This window comes from Trichechus manatus, unplaced genomic scaffold (assembly GCF_000243295.1).
Source record: "Trichechus manatus latirostris isolate Lorelei unplaced genomic scaffold, TriManLat1.0 scaffold00021, whole genome shotgun sequence".
Taxonomy (NCBI): domain Eukaryota; kingdom Metazoa; phylum Chordata; class Mammalia; order Sirenia; family Trichechidae; genus Trichechus; species Trichechus manatus.
The window spans coordinates 17,535,602-17,556,951 of NW_004443957.1; the positions used below are offsets into that span (position 1 = coordinate 17,535,602).

A 21,350-nucleotide genomic window follows, 5' to 3' on the forward strand; every position below is an offset into this window, starting at 1 on the left:
GTATTAGAGATTTGAATTCCCTATCAGGTAGGTCTAGTGCCTTTTCTTCCACTGGAAAGTCATCTGGTGTTTTATTTTGGATGCGTACTGGAACCATCCTGTCCTGTTTTTGTAAAAGTTTTGATATTGTCTGCTGTCTTCGGGGCATTGAGTAGTTATTTTTCTTGTTTATTGATTGTAAATTTTTTTTGTTTCATCCCTTTTTTTTTTAATTTGGCTATGTCTGAGCAGGCAGACTGTGTGTTCTTTGTTGTTTGCTCGTCTGTGGGCACAATACTTTTTGCCTCCTTCTCCAACTGGCAGGCTCAGTCACTCAGATAAGGTATGGCAGGGCAGGTCTAGCTGAAGAGGAGCCACTGGGACGGGTTGTTTGTGGCACTTACTACAGCCACCAGGGTGGGCCGGCAACCAGTGCAGGGCAGGTTCCAGGAGGCCATGCCTGCGCTGCTTGAAGGTGCAATGCCAAGTGCACGGTGCAGGTAGGCAGGATGTAGCGGAGAGATTGTTATGTGTGGAGCTAAGATGGATATGGGAGAGAGGAACAGGAGCCAAAAACATAGAAACAAAGCAGAAAGAATGCTAGGGGAGCTTGCCGTTGGAGTGGAGAGATGAGAGACCATGAAATGGAGAAAAACAAAAAGGGGAAGAGGAAGGAAAAGAAAAGAAAAGAATGAATAAATAAAAATTGGAAAGGGAAAAGAACAGCAAAGTTCCCAGGGATCCCACCGGTGTGGCTATGAGGTCTGGGGAAGTTGTTCTCAGGTGTTGCAGTACAGCCTGCCTAGAAGGCGTAGTGGTATGCAAAGCCAGGTATTCAGGGAACAGAAAGAGAAGAAAGATATAGAGAGACAAGAAACTGAGCAATGAAGAAAGACAAAAGGGGAAAAAGAGGGAAAAGAAAACAGAACAAATTAAAAAAAAAAAAAAGAACAAGAAAAGCCCCCCAAAAAACAGGAAAAAAAAATAATGAGAAAAGAAATGCCCTCAGGGATCCCTCTGCCCATTTGCGCAAGCCGAGGGGGTAGGCTCCAAGCCGCACAGCACCGCCCAGCCAGAACAGGCTCCCAACTCAAGAAAAGGAAAAGAAAAGTAACAAACAACCCCAAACAAACAAACAAAAGCCCTGGGATCCCACCAGTGCGGCAGCCCAGACCGGGAAGCAGCTCCATGCTCGAACGGAGCTCCGTAGCCCCTCAGGAAGAAGCAAAGATGGCGCACGGAGCCAGGTGTTTGATAGAAAGGAGGGGGAAGTGGTGAGAGGTAAGGAAGAAATCAAAAGAAGCAGGAAAAAAGCAACACCAGCAGCCAACAAATGGCACTCAGAGAGCCAGCTAGTGTGGGCTAGTGGAATCCAAGCAACTGGTGCTTCCTGGACAAGAGACTGTGTCCGCGGGAAGCAGAGGAGGTCGAGTGTGGGTGAAGAAGGGTAGGGGGTGGGAAAGTGTATATTGCAAATTACCGGTTGTTTTGTCTTCTGCTGGAAGCTCTGTGAAGCTGCTTTGTCTTACCCCCTATTTGCTGGTCTCTGATAGGAGTCCAAGATGGTGGATCCACACTGCGTTATCTGATAGGGGACCTCTACATGAATCTCTCTTAGCTCTCCGTTCTCTGTCAGTTTTCTCACTCCATTTGGTGCTTGGCTGAGTTCTTTATCTCTTCATTTGATGTTTTAGGGTTTCAGGATTGTTGTTTTCTCCATTCGGCTTAGTTTTTTGGATCTTTGCTGTGGAGGGACGGCGTGGTGCTTCTGCCTAGAGCGCCATTTTGCCGGAAGTCTGTGCAGCCGCTTTTGAATGATCTTGAGCAAAATTTTACTTGTGTGTGGTATTAATGATGTTGTTCAATAATTTCCACATTTGGTTGGATCACCTTTCTTGGGAATAGGCATAAATATGGATCTCTTCCAGTTGGTTGGCCAAGTAGCTGTCTTCCAAATTTCTTGGCATAGACAGGTGAGCACCTCCAGCACTGCTTCCATTTGTTGAAACATCTCAATTGATATTCTGTGAATTCCTGGAGCCTTGTTTTTTGCCAATGATTTCAGCGCAGCTTGGACTTCTTCCTTCAGTACCATCGGCTCCTGATCATATGCTATCTCTTGAAGTGGTTGAATATCAACCAATTCTTTTTGGTATAATGACTGTGTATTCCTTCCATCTTCTTTTGGTGCTTCCTGCATTGTTTAATATTTTCCCCCCAAAATCCTTCACTATTGCAACTCGAGGCTTGAATTTTTTCTTCAGTTCTTTCAGCTTGAGAAATGCACATGTCATTATAATACCAAGTCCTAAGAGGCAGGTCTAAATCAAGTTAGAACTGAAGTCTGCAACTTCATTGGTGATTTGGGACTAAGTAATAACCAGCTAATAAGGAAATAACAGTCTTCTGAAAAACAAAACAAAGCAAAATAAAGGAAAACAAAAAGTGCGATTTGCGTTTTATTAGGTTGAAAAGCAGAAAGTATGATAGAAGTGTGGCATCAAGTTCTGAAACAAAATTAGCAGTTACCAAAACTCTGTATCATCCAACTTTTTCAACACATGTGACTTCTGGATTGTTTCTTCTCCTGCAAGTGATTCCATGGAGACCCTAGATGACAGAGCAGAACTGCCCCCATAGGGTTTCCAAGGAGTGCTTGGTGGATTCAAGCTGCCAACCTTTTGGTTAGTAGCCATAGCTCTTAACCACTACACTACCAGGGTTTTCTTTCAAGGCCTAGTTCAAGTAAAAATGGCTACTGCCTGGACAGGTCTGTGGCCAGGCCTGCAGCTGGCAACAGGATGCACTCTAGCAACACTGGGGAACCATCTTCCTCCCAAAACCTTCCCTGGTACTCTCTGCCTTGCTTCAGGAAGGCACAAAAAATGTAACACCTTTGATCATCTTCAGTCATATATGATCAAAGACATTGCTTCTTAGCTTTTCTTGAATTTCCTTGCTTATTAAACAATGACTGAGCACTAACCACCGTATGTTTATTGGATGGTTTGTTTGTAGGATAGGAAGCAGACAGCCTACTGTGTTACAAGTCACGGGCACTGGAGATATCGGCTGGAAAGCACAGTCCGCGATCTAAAGGGTAGCCCTGGTGGTGCAGTGGTTAAGTGTTCGTCTGCTAACCAAAAGGTTGGCAATTCGAATCCACCAGCCATACCTTGAAAACCCTCTGGGGCAGTTCTACTCTGTCCTTTAGGGTCTCTATGAGTTGGAATCGACTTGATGGCAACAAGTTTAATCGAAAGGAACTTCCCGGCTGCAGGAGAGAGAGATGATTAGTTGGCCTACAGAGGTGGTACGTGAGCTGAGTATTGAAGCATGGGTCGAAGCCAACTCTTCAGACAAATGATAGTGAGGGATATTCCAGGCCATAAGAACAACATGAGCTGAGGAGAGGGACAGGATACCAAGTTGTATTTGGAACTTTTGTGCCCATATGGCTGCACTACAGGATGAAGGTGGCTGAGAGGGGGCTGGGAAAAGAAGCCAGAGAGGTAGGCAGGGACTACATCATGAAGAGTGTTGTAAGTCATTGTCTTAGTTAACTAATGCTGCTACAGCAGAAATAGCACAAGTGGGTTACTTAAACAAACAAAAATTTATTTTCTCACATTTAGGAGGCTTGAAGTCCGAATCCAGGATGCCAGCTGTAGAGGAAGGTCCTTATCTCTTCTGAGCTTCTGCTCCTGGGCAATCTTCATGTGGCTTGGCATCTCTCTTCCCCCATTGCTGCTTCTTAGCTTGCTTTTAATCTCTTTTATATCTCAAAAGAGACTGTCACAAGATAAACCCTACACGAATCCTGTCTCATTAATGTAACAAAGACGACCCATTCCCAAATGAAATTATACACACAGGCATAGAGGTTAGGATTTACAATGCATATTTTTGGAGGACACAGTTCAATCCATAACAGTCATATTTTAAATTTGTCTTTATCATGATGGCAATGCAAAGGCATTGAAGAGTTTTAAACACAGAAGTGATATGATTAGGTATGCATTTAAACAAGCAATATGTGTTCCAAATAAAGTTTGGAAAATAAGAAAATCACAAAAGTGTATAGTAGATTTATTGAATGTGCTGGACATACTATGATTCTAGCAAGAAGCAACTTGTTTTCTTTCTCTTGCTGCTTTAGAAAACCCATTCTAGAATGAAATCTTTATCACCTCCCCTAGCTTTTCTGGTCCCATTAAGTCACAAGAAAGCTCTCATATGAGTACTGTAAAAGTCTTGTCAAGTCTAATAGTAAACTTTCAATTTTCTATTCTTTGTAAAACTTCTCTCCTCCTTCCAGCTAGGCTTGCCTCAGGCTTGGAAGTTTGAAGTGGAGAAGGGGTGCATAGTCAGCTTTCTTTCTTCCTCTTCTACCCCAGCTGCTTTATTCCTGATCCGGGTCCTTGGGGAGTGACTAGGGGCAAAGCGCCAAGCCTTATGTGGCTGATACAGTTGTCATCTGGTGTGGCATTTGCACCTTGAAACTCCTCGTAATAGGCATCCTTGGCTATAGTTCCCTTCTGCCAGGTGGTTTTCTTGGGTGGGATCCCTTTTGAGATGACTCATGAGTGGGTCCCATCCATTCCATGACCCACCAGTCAGTGGAAGTGCAGCTCACTGCTAGTACGTTCTCTCTCTCTTTGTTCTGCTGCCAGACTTTCACCTGTAGACCTGCTGGTGAGAGTCCGTCACCAGCCTCTGTGTCCCCCAAACTCTAGGGGACACATGTCAAGATCTCCAAGTGGTTCACATGAAAGCCCCCTTACTTTAAAGTGAGGAGGTGTTTCCCATGGCAGGGTAGGGGTGGGTTGTGGAACACATAGCACCAGGACAACTCTCTATAAAGAAGCCTTCACTTCTGGCCTCTTAAACCTCCCAAAGAATTTTTCCATATGAAAGCCTCTCTTTCATAGTCTGAAGGTGAGTGATGGGCCAATGCTGGCAGAGCCCTTTCACAACATCTGTGCATGTCCTGCATAGCTAGGTGGTATGGCACTTCATTTAGGAACGTGAGGTTACCTGCCAACTTAGGACTACCATACATGTATTCTTAGCCTCTAGAGGCTTGAGATAACAGGGGAAGCAATTTTCTGTGAAAAAAAAAATTTTAATCACCCATAATTCCACCAGTTTTTTGTTTCGTTTTTGTTTTTCCTTCTTTGGAAGTGTACAGAATAAAAGTGAAAGTCTCCTCAACTTTAACAGTTTGGTGTGTATCCTTCAAAATTGTCTTCTATGTTTATATAAATATGGAAGAGATAAATATAGATAGATAGATAGAGATGGGTGTTTTTAAAACATAGCTACTCATTTTATGACATTCCTCCCAGCAAGATGTGGGGGTTATGTTCCCTTCCCTTGAATTGAGGCAAGCTTATGACTGTTTTGACCAATGGAATATAGTGGAAATGAAGCTATGTGACTCCTGAGACTAGATCATAAAAGGCCACGAAGTATCCACCTTGCTCCCCAGGAACACTAGTGCTTGAAGCACTGAGGCATTGTGGAAGAAATCTGATGACTCTGAGGCCGCGATATTGGAGAAACCACACACAGGTCGTCGACAGTCCCAGCTGAGCCCGTCCTTCAGCATCCCTACCCAGGCGCCAGCATTTTAGGAGCAGATCTTCCAGGTCCATCTACTCTAGCCCCCAGCCATTCAAGTCATCCTAGCTGAGGCTCTAGGTATCACAGGGCAGAGTGAAACAAGCCCTGCTATGCCCTGTCCAAATTCCTGAATCCACAAAATCTCTAAAAATAATAAAGTGGTTGTTGTTTTCTGCTCCTAAGTTTTGGGTTGGCTTGTTACAGAGCAACAGATAGCAAGAACAGACAGATATGTGTATTAGAAAGTTCATTTAACTGCAGATGGTAAGGATGAACGAGACTGAGCAAGATTGGGGGGAGAAACACAAGGTATGAGGCTTTCACAGTAATCCACGCGAGAGATAAGGGCCAAATTAAGGCAGTGGTAGAAGGGATGGAATGGTGGAGCCTAACTGAGAAATATTCAGGCTCATCACTTATGCCCCACTGGCCAGCGTCAAAAGTATGAAGCGGAAGAGACAGGAGAAGAAGGTGTAGAGCAGGTAGCCTTGTATGCACTATGAATGCATGTCTCTTTTGGCATATCTCAGCTTTTTTTTTTTTTTTTCCTCTGTATGTGCAGAGTCGGCTTTCTTACCCCAGGCTGTGATTAAGTGCTTTAATTCCATAAACAGAGTGCCCTAACTGTTAGTCTGTAGATTATATTGATCAATGTATTTCGTTTTATCTTACTGGCTTAGCTAAAAGCCTCTTCTACTCAGAAAGAAAATATATGCAAAATAATGTAGAAATTAGCAGAGCCTTGCCATTATTTTAAGCTGAGTCTTTGCATCTTGTCAGTGAACAAAGAAGCCTCTTGGTGCCCAGGATCAGTCCACAACAATCAGACTCTGTGGGCTCAACCTCCCTGCAAGCGGGCAGTGAAGGATGGGTATAAAACAGAAAGAGAGAAAAACTGCTCTCAGCCACCTCACTAACAGGTTTCAAGATATACGAACTCAGACAATGAAAAGTATCTGCAACTAGATACAGTTTTCATTCTAAAAAAAGGTATGTACATGTGTCAATGTATGTATAGGCAAAAGACCAGAGCATGTGTGCCCCAAATGGTGAAGGTTATTATCTCTAGGGGTAGGATTACTTCTATTATCATTTGTTTGTTCCTTTGTGCTTTTTGTGTTCTTAAATATTCTACATATATATGATTTCTGAAATTTAAAAAAAAGCTATGTTATGTTAAAAATCACTAAGCTCTCACAATTTCATGTCTCACTATAGGTCCCTGGGTGGCACAAATGGTTTGTGCTTGACTACTAACCTAAAGGTTGACTATTCAAACCCACCCAGTGGCCCTGCAGAAGAGGCCTGGCCATCTACTTCCGTAAAAATTACAGCCAAGAAAACCCTATGGAGCAGTTCTAGTCTGTAACACATGAGGTCACCATGAGTTGGAATTGACTTGACGGCAATTGGGTGTGTTAAAAATCGTTGTTGTTGTTGTGTGCCGTCGAGTTGATTCCTACTCATAGTGATCTTATATGACAGCATAGAACTGCCCCATAGGGTTTCTAAGGTTATAAATCAAGCCCTCATAATTTCATCCATCTCACTCATACTCATCAATGCTACTGTCTTCTGCAGATTTCACTTTAGATCATCCTACTAGATTAAGAGATCACAAATGTACTAAGGGCCTGCTTATACTCCATTTCAGAATTCTCCCTAAACACTTCTCCTCCAATACTCACCCCATTCCCTAAATGTCCAGGACAGCCTCTGGATACCCCAATCCTCTCTACAGTGCATGTCTGTGGCCTTTAGTTACTAATGTCTGTGTTCCCAAATCACTTCTCTCTCTTGCACCTCCTATATTCCCCCATTTCCCACCCTCCATCCAAATGCCTACTTCCCAGGTAGATTTCAGAATGTTAGAAACAGAGCCAATAAATAATAAACTAGTTCCCAACATTTGAATAGCTGATAGCTTTACAGTCACTAGGTTTTAAAAGAGGTTGCCCAGTTAATGTTACTGTGCCACTAACTGGTGATCCTGAAGCTATAATCAAATGCAAATTTTCACGCTCCCATTAAATCCATGTGCAAGCAGGTCACAACCTCTTTCAGCCAAACAGGGAAGGTTTCCTGTAGCCAGGCGCCATCGCCATTAATATCAGATGGAGCAGCAACTAATTCAGTCATGTTGATGGATGCCCAGATGGTGCCCAGACGCATCTGCAGTCGGAGCTACAGAGCTAGAGTGTGAGAAACCAATTTCCTCCTGGCCTGAAGTGCTCCCGGTCACCCCTAGTTACAGAGAAAATGACATGAGTCGCTGCATCTTCTAAGTCAGCTTATCCAGAGTTTTGTGCACAGCTAAACTACCAAATAACAATAGGCATACGCAGAATGCACATTGTCTCATCCCATTAGTCCCAAAGATCTAACTCTGATTTCCCAGAAAAAAAAACAGGCTAGGGAAACTGCAAAGTGCAGCAGTTAAAAAAAAGCACATCAAACCAATACACAACAGGGGAAGAAATGCTGCCAAGGTTCTGAACTGTAGCCAGTGAATGAACTCAAATTCAAGGCCCTAAGAACTTTAGGTGATTTGGGCAGTTTTCTGTGGCTTCTTTCTGTGGAGTAGAGGTGGGAATGAATTTTTTTATATGCCAAGGTTTTGTTCATTAAACAAATATTTATAAATACCTACTGTGTGCCAAGTATTGGGCCAGGCACTGATGTGTGCAAGGCACTGATGCTTTGAACATAAATATGGCCCAGTCTCCACTCTGAAAAAAGCTACAATTTAGTTGGGGCAGGGGGTAGCAGTGGGGATTAGTGCAAATGATTAAACAAACAGCAATAAAATAAAGTCAGTCCCATAAGACAGTATAAGAGAATAGAGATGAGGAAGTGCTTAAGTCCTCATGCCATAACAGGGGTGGGGAAGGTGGAAGGTAGCCGCAGAGATGGGAATGGGGGTGGTAGTCCCTGGGTGGAGGGGGGAGACCCTGAGTGGTGCAAATGGTTAAAGTGCTCAGCTGCTGACTGAGAGATTGGAGGTTGGAGTCCACCCAGAGGCACCTTGAAAGAAAGGCCTGGTACTCTACTTTTGAAAAATCAGTCATTGAAAACCCTACAGAGCATAGTTCTACTCTGACACACATGGGGTCTCCATGAGTCTGAATCAACTCCACGGCAAAGGCAACTGGTTTAGATTGAAAGTGAGCTGTGAGGCAGGAAGGAGCTGGCGACCCTGGAGTAATGTCTTCACTGATAACTAGTCAATCAAATGGACAAGTGAGGCGCAAATAAGCAGGAGTGGATTATCCAATAGGCAAGGTAAGCATAGTGCTTACCTTGCTTACCCGATCATCTGTAGTGAACAATTTCACATTTTTTCACCACACCAAAGATTCTACTTCTAGGTATGACTGGCATCTGTCTCTCTCCCAACCCCACAGCACCTTCCTACAGAATCAAAGCTTGTTTTCAAATTTACAATACCTGACAGGGATGGATGACCCAGTAAGAAGGTAAGCATGGACTTACTTGTGCTTAATTACTAATCTGTAGTGAACAATTTCACATGTTATGTGGTAAAAAACATGAAATTGTTCACTACAGATTAGTAAGAACAAGTAAGCCCGTGCTTACACTCGTGCTTATTTACTAATCTGTAGTGAACAATTTCATGTTATGTGGTAAAAAAAAAAAAAAAAGTGAAATTATTCACTACAGATTAGTAAGTAAGCATAAGTAAGCCCATGCTTACCTTGTCTATTGGGTAATCTGCTCCTGCAAATAAGGAAGGGGAGATTAAAGAGATAAGAGCAAGTTTATCTACTAAGGACAGTTCTAGGTTTAGATTTCTATATCAGCTTAGTTTTCTTTTGTTTCTTGCTTGACTCTAAAATTAAAACTAAGTTGAAACAACATTCAATAACCTTAAAAATGGAAATGGCATAAACTGACCTGCTAATTTCACACAGCTAAACTCATTCAATCATATGATCTACTATGCCAGGAATGATAAATTGAAGAGGAATGGCGTCACATTCATCCTCAAAAAGAACATTTCAAGATTGAGCCTGAAGTACAAGACTGTCAATGGTAGGAAAATAGCCATACGCCTACAAGGAAGATCAGTTAATACAACTATTATTCAAATTTACACACAAACCACTAATGCTAAAGATGAAGATTGAAGATTTTTACTAATTTCTGCAGTCTGAAATAGATCAAACATGCAATCAATATGCACTGATAATTACTGGTGATTGGAATGCAAAAGTTGGTTAAAAAAAAAAAAATAGAAGAAGAATCTGTACTTGGAAAACATGGTCTTGGAGATAGAAAGGCCACCAGAGACTGCATGATAGAATTTTGCAAGACCAACAGCTTATTCACTGCAAATACCCTTTTTCAACAACATAAATGGTGACTATGAAGGTGGACCTCAACCGGAGGGAAAATACAGGAATCACGTTGACTGCATCTGTGGAAAGAGATGATGGGAAAGCTCAATATCGTCAGTCAGAACAAGGCCAAGGGCCGACTTCTGAACAGACCATCAATTGCTCCTATGCGAGTTCAAGTTGAAGCTGAAGAAAATTAAAGCAAGACCTCGAGAACCAAAATAAGACCTTGAGTATATCCCACCTGAATTTATAGACCATCTCAAGAATTGATTTGACACATTGAACACTAATGACCGAAGACCAGACGAGTTGCGGAATGATATCAAGGACATCATACATGAAGAAAGCAAAAGATAATTAAAAAGACAGGAAAGAAAGAAAAGACCAAAATGGACGTCAGAACAGACTCTGAAACTTGCTTTTGAACATAGAGTAGCTAAAGCAAGTGGAAGAAATGATGAAGTAAAAGAGCTGAACAGAAGATTTCAAATGGTGACTTGAGAAGACAAAGTAAAGTATTATAATGACATGTGCAAAGACTGGAGGTAGAAAACCAAAAGGGAAGAACATGCTCAGCATTTCTCAAGCCAAAAGAACTGAAGAAAATTTCAAGCCTCAAGCTGCAGTTTTGAAGGGTTCTATGAGGAAAATATTGAATGAAGCGGGAAGTATCAAAAGCAGATGGAAGGAATACATAGAGTCACTGTACCAAAAAGAATTGGTCGATGTTCAACCATTTCAGGAGGTAGCATATGATCAAGAATCAATGGTACTGAAGGAAGAAGTCTAAGATGCACTGAAGGCATTGGCAAAAATCAAGTCTTCAGGAATTGACAGAATGCTAACTGAGATTTTTCAACAAACAGATGTAGGGCTGGAGGTGCTCACTTGTCTATGCCAAGAAATTTGGAAGACAGCTACCTGGCCAACCAACTGGAAGAGATCCATATTTGTGCCTATTCCAAGGAAAGGTGATCCAACAGAATGGGGGAATTACTGAGCAATAGCATTAATATCACACCAAGTAAAATTTTGCTGAAGATGATTCAAAAATGGTTGCAGCGGTACATTGACAGGAAACTGCCAGGTCAAATTGGTTTCAGAAGAGAACATGGAACCAGGGATATCATTGCTGATGTCAGATGGATCTTGGCTGAAAGCAGAGAATACCAGAAAGATGCTTACCTGTGTTTTATTGACTATGCAAAGGCATTCGACTGTGTGGATAACAAATTGTGGATAAAAATTGTGAAGAATGGGAATTCTAGAACACATAATTGTGCTAATGCAGAATTTGTATATAGACCAAGAGGCAGTCTTTTGAACAGAACAAGGGGGAACTGCATAGTTTAAGACCAAAATGGATGTCAGAATAGACTCTGAAACTTGCTTTTGAACATAGAGTAGCTAAAGCAAAAGGTGTGTGTCAGAGTTATATAATTTCACCATACTTATTCAATCTGTATGCTGAGCAAATAATTCGAGAAGCTAGACTATATGAAGAAAAACTTGGCATCAGGATTGATAGAAGACTCAGTAACAACCTGCAATATGCAGATGACACAACCTTGCTTGCTGAAACCGAAGAGGACTTGAAGCACTTACTGAAGAAAATTAAAGACTATAGCCTTCAGTATGGATTACAGCTCAACTTAAAGAAAACAAAAATCAATATGTCAAGAAATCAAATGACATATTACATTGGGCAAATCTGAGGCAAAAGACCTCTTTACGGTGTTGAAAAGCAAAGATGTCACTTTGAGGACTAAGGTGCTCCTGACCCAAGCCGTGATATTTTCAATTGCCTCATATGCATGCAAAAGCTGGACATTGAATAAGAAGACCAAAGAAGAATTGACACCTTTGATCTATAGTGTTGGAGAAGAATATTGAATATACTATGGACTACCAGGAGAACAAACATGTCTGTCTTGGAAAAAGTACAGCCAGAGTGGTCCTTGGAAGTGAGAATGGCAAGAGTTTGTCTCGTGTACTTTGGACATGTTATCAGGAGGGACCAGTCCCTGCAGAAGGACATCATGCTTGGTGTCTTAGTTATGTAGTGCTGCTATAACAGAAATCCCACAAGTGAATGGCTTTAACAAACAGAAATTTATTCTCTCACAGTCTAGGAGGCTAGAAATTTAGGGCACCAGCTCCAGGGGAATGCTTTCTCTTCCTGTCAGTTCTGGGGAAAGTCCTTGTCATCAACTTTCCCCTGGTCTAGGAGCTTCTTAGCACAGGGATCCCAGGTTCAAAGGACACACTCTGCTCCTGGCACTGTATGAGGTCCCTCTCCTCTCTGCTCAATTCTCTCCTTTATATCTCAAAATAGATTGACTCAAAATACAACCTAATTCTTTAGATTGAGTCCTGCCTCATTAACATAACTGCCTCTAATCCTGCCTCATTAACATCATAGAAATTAGGATTTACCATACATAGGATAATCACATCAGATCACAAAATGGTAGGCAACCACACAATACTAGGAATCATGGCCCAGTCAAGTTGATACACATTTTGGGGGGACACCATTCAGTCCATAACATCCCACCCTTTGTCCTCCCAAAATTCATGTCCTTGCTACATGTAAAACACATTCATTCACCCCATCATATCATCCCAAAAGTGTTAAATCAACTCCAGGTCCAAATTCTATCCTGGGGCAAAATTCCCCTTCATCTGTGAAATCTAGAATACAAGTTATCTGCTTCCAAAGTACAATGGTGGAACAGGCACAAGCTATACATTTACATTACAAATGGGAGAAATTATAGGGAAAGAAGGGATAACAAGCACAAAGCAAGTCAGCAGAACACATTACATAAGCTCTCAAGCCTTGAAAATAATCCTTTGTTCTCTGAGACCATTTAGGCAATGACCCTGCCCTCCATACTCTGGGTGTGGTTAGAGGCCCCTCAGCACAGGGCTTCAGCTCTGCCTTCCAGGCCCACTGGAATGGCAACTCTGCTCCCCTGTATTTGGGCAGCCCCGTTCTCCTAGTCCATCTGAGTGGCAACCACAGCCTCTTGGCCCCAGTAGGCTTCGTTCTTCTGCACCTTGGGTGTGGCAGCTCTGCCCCCTCAGCTTTGGGCAGTGGATCTGGCCCCACCCCACTGGCACTTGTGAAAGGCAGCCCCACACTCTGGAACCAAATTGGTGACTCTTTGGAATCTAGGAGGCTGTGGTCCCACTCTTTGAAACCCCAGAGGCCATGGATTCACCCTATGAAACCCCAGAAGTCATGGCCCTACCCTTTGAGACTGAGGCAGCTCTGCTTCCTGTGTTCCTTCTCTCTTCAGCTTCTGCTTTCTGGTTCCTTGGCTCTCTGCCCATGGGCCTCTTGGCCTGGCCTGGCGTCTGCCCTGCTTGGGCAAGTGTTCCAAAGCTCTTTAGCTCTACTGATAAGTACCTGGCGGCACCCCACTCCTGACCAAATTCTGTCTTAGTTATCTAGTGCTACTGCAAAAAGAAATACCACAAGGGAATGGCTGTGTTATAGCTCTCATCACTTCCTTCTGAGTGCTTAACAGAATTGTCTTTGATGTCTATAATTCCACCAACAGTCTCTTTAAGGCAATCTAGACTTTTACTATTAGGCACTTTAAAACTCCTCCAGCCTCTACCCATTACTCAATTCCAAAACTGCTTCCACATTGTGGGTATCTGTTAGAGCAGCACTCTACTCCCTGTGCCAAATTCTGTCTCAGTTATCTAATGCTGCTATAACAGCAATACCACAAGTGGATGGCTTTAACAAAGAGAAATTTATTCTCTCACAGTCTAGGAGACTAGAAGTCCATATTCAGAGTGCCAGCTCCAGGGGAAGTCTTTCTCTGTCTGTCTACTCTAGGGGAGGGCCCTTGTCATCAATCTTCCCCTAGGTCTAGGAGTTACTCAGCACAGGGTCCAAAGGACACGCTCCACTCCCGGTTCCTCTTTCTTGGTGGTAGGAGATCCTTCTGCTCTCTGCTCTATTCTCTCTTTTATATCTCAAAAGAGATTAACGCAAGATATAACTTACGCCTGTAGATTGAGTACTGCCTCATTAACATAACTGCCTCTAATCCTGCCTCATTAACATCATAAAAAAAACCTGTTGCCATCCAGTCAATTCCCACTCATACAGAACCTATAGAACAGAGTAGAACTGCCCCATAGGGTTTCCAAGGAGCAGCTGGTGGATTCAAACTGCCGACCTTTTGGTAGCAGCTGTAACTCTTAACCTATGTGCCACCAGGGCTCCATTAATATCATAAAGGTTAGGATTTACAACACATAGGATAATCACATCAGATCACAAAATGGTGGACTACCACACAATACTGGGAGTCATGGCCTAGCCAAGTTGATACACATTTTAGGGGACACAGTTCAATCTATAACACTTGATAAGGTACCGGGTCAGCAAAAAAGAGGAAGACCCTCAACAAGATGGATTGACACAGTGGCTACAACAATGGGCTCAAATATAGCCAAGATTGTGAGAATGGTTCAGGACCAGGCAATGTTTTGTTATGGTGTACATAGGGTCACTATGAGTCAGAACTGACTCAATGGCACCTGACAACCACAACAACAAGCTTATTCTAAACCTTCATTCATCTGCTGTTAGCCTTTTAGGTTCATATTTGTCCTAGAAGATAGATCAGAGAAATGAAAAAAGAATGTGAAAGTCAATCCTTTTTAAGTAATTGGTTTATATCTTATACTCTACTTCCAGAAAGATTCAGAGGAAACAATTAATGTACTGTATCTGTTTAACTGGTCCAGTTAAAATGATTGTGAAAAAGTTGGAAACTATGGCTACATTTCAACTTTATTTCCTCAAGCTATCCCTTTCCTCAATTAGCCTATAATTGGGAGATAACTATAGAATATGCCACATCCACTCCAAAGTATATTTGCAGGAAAAATGCCAGAGATCTGGCTCTCTATTCTTTCTCTCTAAATAAAGGGCTCCCAGATGCCCTAGATGCACCTAAAATATCTTTTTATATCACCAACTGATTATACATTTATTTCCTTTGAACTAATTTTTTAAATTATAAGCAGGATATACTTATGGATTAAAATGAAAATACAGAAGGGAGTAACAGTCACTCTCCCAGAAGTAATCACAGTTAACAGTTTTGTGACTCTTCTTCCAGTATACATATTATACAACAAAATTGTATCGTACACCATGGCATCTCCAGAATTTCTGTATCGGAAAGGCTTAGGGGAGGCAATCTGGTTAGATGAGAAGGCTAAGGGAGCAGCTACACTTGCATAATAAGCAGTTTGTTTCTAGGTTGAGGTTGATTTGGCATGGTTTGTGGGGGTGGGAGTCAGAGGAGATTATACATCATAGAGGAAGCTAATGACATCCTAGAACCAGCCAGGCAAACACTGCTCTCTCTCTCAATATATATATACGTTGAAGATGACTCGACAGCACCTAACAACAACAACATACATATACTATTACATGTATCATTTGTTATTAGGTGCCATCTAGTCGGTTCTGACTCATAGAGACCCCACGCACAACAGAATGAAATATTGCCCGGTCCTGCGCCATTCTCACAATCGTTGCTATTTTTGAGCCCACTGTTGCAGCCACTGTGTCAGTGTATCTACACACACACACACACACACACACTCATATAAACACATACATATACTGTGTCAAAACTTGCTTTTTTCATTTAAAAATATGTCTTGGACATTTCACCATGTCACCATATCACCAACACACTTAGATCTACCACCTTCTTTTATAATAGCTACATAGGATTTCACAGTCTCCTATTGACAAACATTTAGATTATTTCTATTTTTCACTAAACATTTTTGTATATATATCTTCTGTTCATAACATGAGAATTTTAGTAGAATAGATTCCTAGAAGGGAATTTATAGGACAAAAGATATGTCCACTTATTTTTGATAGAGAGCTGTCATTACAATTGTTATATGACGCTGCTGTTTATTGTGATGGCAGAATATGAAGTCTGATATGATTAACAGAGAAACCATATAGTTTAGCATCCATACCAGAACACATTTGAGAGAGAAAGTAGACACTATTAATTCTTATTCTGGAACCATAGGCATAAGTCAGGACTATCCTGGGCAAACCTGCACATTTAGTCACCCTAATAATTATTAGCATAAATATTATTAATGAAAATCAGATTGTTAAAATTTTAAGATAATTCTGCAACTAGCTTAAGAAATTTTACTTATTCTCCTTTTATCCCTCACAAACCTGTTTTATTACTCCCACAGTATTACACTGAGAGAGAATATGAATCTTCCAGGATCTACTTGTCAGCTCTTGTCTTAATGACAGCAAATAAAAGATTTAGGGGAAAGAGGGGAGAATTAGCTTCTAAATGTTTTGTACTACTAAATTTTTCCTTTGAAAAAGGGAGATTCCCAAGACAGGAATCATAGCTGGATACCAAAACATCTCATGGAATAAAGAAATAATACGGGGAGAGGAAAAACATGTTTTGGAAAATAGTAATTGAACATTATTACATAACACTTACTTTCTGTAAATCCACCTCAGCATTCCTGATAAGCCCAGAAGCTATATAGAAACATTGAAAAAGAACACAGTATACTCAGTTATCTGAGGTCTATTAGCTGGGTTCCAGCAAGCCAAATTTCAGGTAGTCCCTGGACTAATGTTGATTGTTATGGCTCAATCTGAGAACATTTATTCTCTTGGGAGTCGTGTGAAATGCTGGCAGGGCTTGGCTTACTTCTTTGGTTCTTTAAGGAGAGTCCAAGACCTGGGATACGAGACAGATGGCCTTCTCTAAGTGTGGTCTCTCACATGTGTCAATTGCCATTTCCAAGACAGCTGGGAAAAAAAAAAAAACTTATTTCACTGCCACACAGGATCGATCTATGGTGAAAATCTGTGTGAGTCCAGGCTACGACCGGTTGTTCCAGATGGAAGAGGATAGCCCATCACATGCCTTGTATGTGTGTGTTCCCATCCCTCCAGCGGCACCCTTTGTTGTTCATTAAGGATTACATTCCTTTTTCTGCCTGTTATCCCGGGCTCAGGAAGAAAGCTCTTGACGGGTTAATGAATTGCCCAGCACACTGAATCATCTGTCTTGTGTTTCTCACTAAATGAGAGGCTTTAACAGATCAGTGCTGAGGTGTTGGGAAGTGTGTTTCTAGCTAATGGCAAGCTGTTGAAAACGACTTAGAGCCTTCCAAACCCCTACCTGAAGGCAATTCCATAAGGGGGTATTTTCCAACACGTTCCTCATTTCGACACTTGTCCATAGGCTGCTAATTCCAAGTGTCTGTAATTGCCTAATTTTTTCCCAAGGGCTGAACTAGTTACAACAGCCTACTGTTTAGCAATAGCAACTATTAACCTACTTTGATTCCCACCCCTCGCCCTAAGGAGTGGCGATGGGTTACAATTTATAGAGCTATCCCCACTTTCTCACCTAGATTTTATTTTAATTAAGGTGTGCATTGCCAAAACATTTGAGATGCATTCTGTTTCTGTAAAATGGATGTTTTCCTTTGTCAAAAGCTATCTGAAAGCTGAGGTAGATCCATAGGTACTGACAAAGAAAGATAGCCAAGATGTTGTTAAGTCAAAAACAAACAAACAAAAATTGCCAAACAGTGTGTATGGCAGATCCCATTTATGTAAAAACACATATAAATATATTAGTGTATGAATGGAAGAAATTTGAAAGACTATGCACCACATTATTAATAGCTTTTACATCTGGGGGTGGGATTGCCAGGGCTTTTTACTTCCTAAGACATCTGTATGGTTTGCCATTTATACAGTAAGCATCTGTGACTTTTCCATTCTAAAAGGGAAGGAGGATACAAAACTAAAGTTACTCAGAAGGATTGAACTGATTGGACCGGCTGAGCTAACCAAATGGAACATAGAGAGTTTACCAGCAGGGAATGAATAGTACATGATGTAGAAGGCAGCAGTATTATTTATTAATAAGCATTAATATATACATGCTTCTTAGGGAAGAGAAAGAAAACAAATATCAGGGAGACAGAATTTTCTATAAGTATTTCTCATTAAAAATAAATTTATTTTTTAAAAAACAAACTCCTTTTAATCTGCTTAGAGAAGTTTTTCAAACTCACAGACTTATTTTCAAAGAGTGCTCTTTTGGGTTACATCATCTGAAGCTTTGGTTTAGAAAAATGTTCAGCTAGAGTATGTCATATGTTGGTTGGTAATGCCTATTGCCAAATTATTGATATGTAATTAAATTATGTCAGATCTAACACACTATGTTTCTATGATTCGTATGAGTCATTCCAGTGGGGTGTACTACAAACCTGGGTTCACGTTTCTCCTCCCCGGCTATACTTGAAGCTTGACCTTGAACAAGTTACCTGAGCTTCAGTTTTCTGAATTAAATGTATTTGTAAAAATAACTACTGCATGGAGGTGTTATAAGGATTAAACAAAATAACCTGAAAATGCATTTTGTAAATTGTACAATGCTATGCAAATCTGCTTACTATTGTTATTGTTGTTTCATGGTTTTATTGTTTACAGAAACTGGTCAGACTCTAGCATATAGAAGGCACTGAATATTGAGTCAATGAATGAGTGAGAGAATATTATTCTAGATTTTGTTAAGTGTCCATACTATAAAGAGAGATAAAGAGAAAGGAGAGGAGGAACCCATTCTAGTAACTTCAAGTATGGAGTTTCTTAAGAATAAGAAATGAGTCTCTAGATACAGAAAAGGAAAAAAATAAGAATAAACAATAGTTGAATGAAGGCCCTAGGTTTAGAATAATGTTGCAAAATTCTTAAATCGACACACACACACACACACACACACACAAATCACATACAGAACCTACCATTCTTTAAGGCCCATCTCAAATGCCAAAGCCTTTGTGAGGCCCTTCCTGATTTTGCAGGCAGAGGTAGGAACTCTCTTTACACACTCCACAGCAGGCCCTGGAGGTGTCAGTTATGAAGACTGCCATGCACAACTTCACCTTCCATCTTAAACTGCACTGCTCACAGGCTCCACCCAGGGATTTAGCACAAGAATGTTCTTTGCATAAGAGTGGCTTTTGACTGGACTTGGGGGCAGACACTTCACCCAAGAGTGGCCCATTCAATGATTAGCTGGCCCAATTTCAATTTTCAATTCTCTTTTGAATTCAAACTTATAGAACCAAAAGAATTTGCCAGTTGGAGACAGGAGCCCACTTACAGAGCATGTTGCCTTAAAGACAGTGCCCCGGAGTGACAATTCGGTAATCCAAGTCTACTCTTGGTCCCACAGTTAAGAAAGAAGTAAAGTCAGGCATATACTCAAGAATTTCTTAACTTAGTTATCCTACATAGGTGGTTTTGGGATGTGTAAGTCACATCAGAAAGAAATTTAAAAGCCCAGTTCTTTTAGAAATAAATCGAGCTGACAGCTTGCTTCTAGCTAACCATCCATTGCTTTTTTTTTGCCTTATCCTGCAGCTCTTCCCACTCTTCCATTTGCCACATGACACTTCTGACCAGCAATGTACAGACACAAGTAACATTTGTGGGACCTCAGAGCCAAACAGTTCAGTTACGAAATTGAAGGCCAGGAGAGAAGCAGGGACCAGAGGTCTAGATTTGGAAGTTAACAGCAAAACTATTGATTTAAAAACCATGAGAGTGTATGAAAATGCCCAATAATTGTGAGCTTGGTTAGAACAGCCTGGAACAACTTGGTGGACATTAATGTTTAAACAACGGGCAGCAAAAGAGGAGGAAGAAGAACTCATGAGGGAGCGCACAGAGAAGAAGAGACCAGTATAAAGATTATTGGTAATTTTTTCCCAAGAGGTTTCAGTGGCAAGATAGACACAAAATTCAGATTGCTGTGTGTTTTACAGTGAAACTGAACTAAGAAAGTAGTGCATTGGTGAGTAGCATCTGGAGTCTTAAAGCTTATGAGCAGCCATCTAAGATATTCCACTGGTCTCATCCCATCAGGAGCAAGTGAAAATGAAGAAAACTAAAGATACAAGGGAAAGATTAGTCCAAAGGACTAATAGACCACAACTACCATGGCCTTCACCAAACTGAGTCCAGTACAACTAGATGTTGCCTCGGTACCACCACTAACTGCTCTGACCAGGATCACAACAGACGGTCCTGGACAGAGCTGGAGAAAAATGTAGAACAAAATTCTAACTCAAAAAAGACCATACTACTGGCCTGACAGAGACTGGAGAAACCCTGAGAATACGGCCTCCGGATATCCTTTTAGCTCAGTAATGATGTCACTCCAGAGGTTCACCTTTCAGCCAAAGATTAGACAGGCCCATAGGACAAAATGAGACTAAAGGGGCACAACAGCCCAGGGGCAAGGACTAGAAGGCAGGAGGGGACAGGAAAGCTGGTAATAGAGAACCCAAGGTCTAGAAGGGAGAGTACTGACATGTCATGGTATTGTTAACCAATGTCATAAAACAATCTATGTACTAACTGTTTAATGAGAAGCTAGTTTGTTCTGTAAACCTTCATCTAAAGTACAATAAAAAGAGAAAAGAAAAGTAGTGCAATAATTGTTGACTTTTAAGGAGATTGACAGAGAAATAAAGGTAAACAGACAAGCTTGGCATCCCTAAATGCTCCCTCTCTGCCCATTGGCAAGGCTATAAGCACCCTAAAATGGGGTTCAACTCTAGGTACCAGTACCTTGAGAGATCACTTTCTGCTCTGATTCCTATCCAACTTCCTAAAACTTTAGGCTCTATCTTCCTATCTCTAGTTATAGATTCTTTAACTCACATCTATTTTTTTTGGCCTCTCTGCCCAGGACACTTTGGATTGATCCAATAGTTGACTGTCTCTTTGATTCTTATCCCATTTCTCCTGGAATATTGCCTTTAATTCCCTTTTTGTTCCATGTCCTGAGGCTCTACCTGAGCCGCTCCCCAGCTGGGCACCTAGACCCTGGCTCCTCGCCTCCCTGAGCCTCCCACCTTGCCCAATTTGAAGTAGAATTGGTTCAGAAGAAGAGAGACAGGACAGAAGATAGAGAATAGAGTCAAGGAGGGGGTTGTCAGTTGGTTTCACTCTCAGAGAGACTTGCATGTATTTAAAGAATAGAGAGAAAGAATCGGTAGAGGAAGGGTAGTTAAAGGTAGGAGTGGAGAAGAAAAATTGATAGGGAAAGTTTTCTGAGTGAGTGGGCTAAGGACATAGGTAGAGGCCTTGACCAGAGGAGAGGAGGCCTTGACCAGAAGAGGAGAAGTCTGACCCTCCAAGACAACAGAGAACCAGTTGCCTTTGTTTCGATTCTGACTCATGTATGTCAGAGTACAACTGTGCTCCACAGGATTTTCAGTGGCTGATTTTTCAGAAGTAGA

At 41.4% G+C, this 21,350-nt stretch overlaps 1 long non-coding RNA gene across 1 annotated transcript in view; it reads left to right on the forward strand.

Moving 5' to 3' along the window:
- The window catches only part of LOC111819910 (uncharacterized), a 27,880-nt gene extending 7,864 nt beyond the window's left edge, over window positions 1-20,016 (forward strand). Inside the window, exons 2-3 of the long non-coding RNA XR_002823466.1 lie at window positions 6,385-6,594; window positions 19,465-20,016. This is a non-coding gene — a long non-coding RNA (uncharacterized LOC111819910). The remainder of the gene's footprint in view (window positions 1-6,384; window positions 6,595-19,464) is intronic.
- Window positions 20,017-21,350: the final 1,334 nt, after the last annotated feature.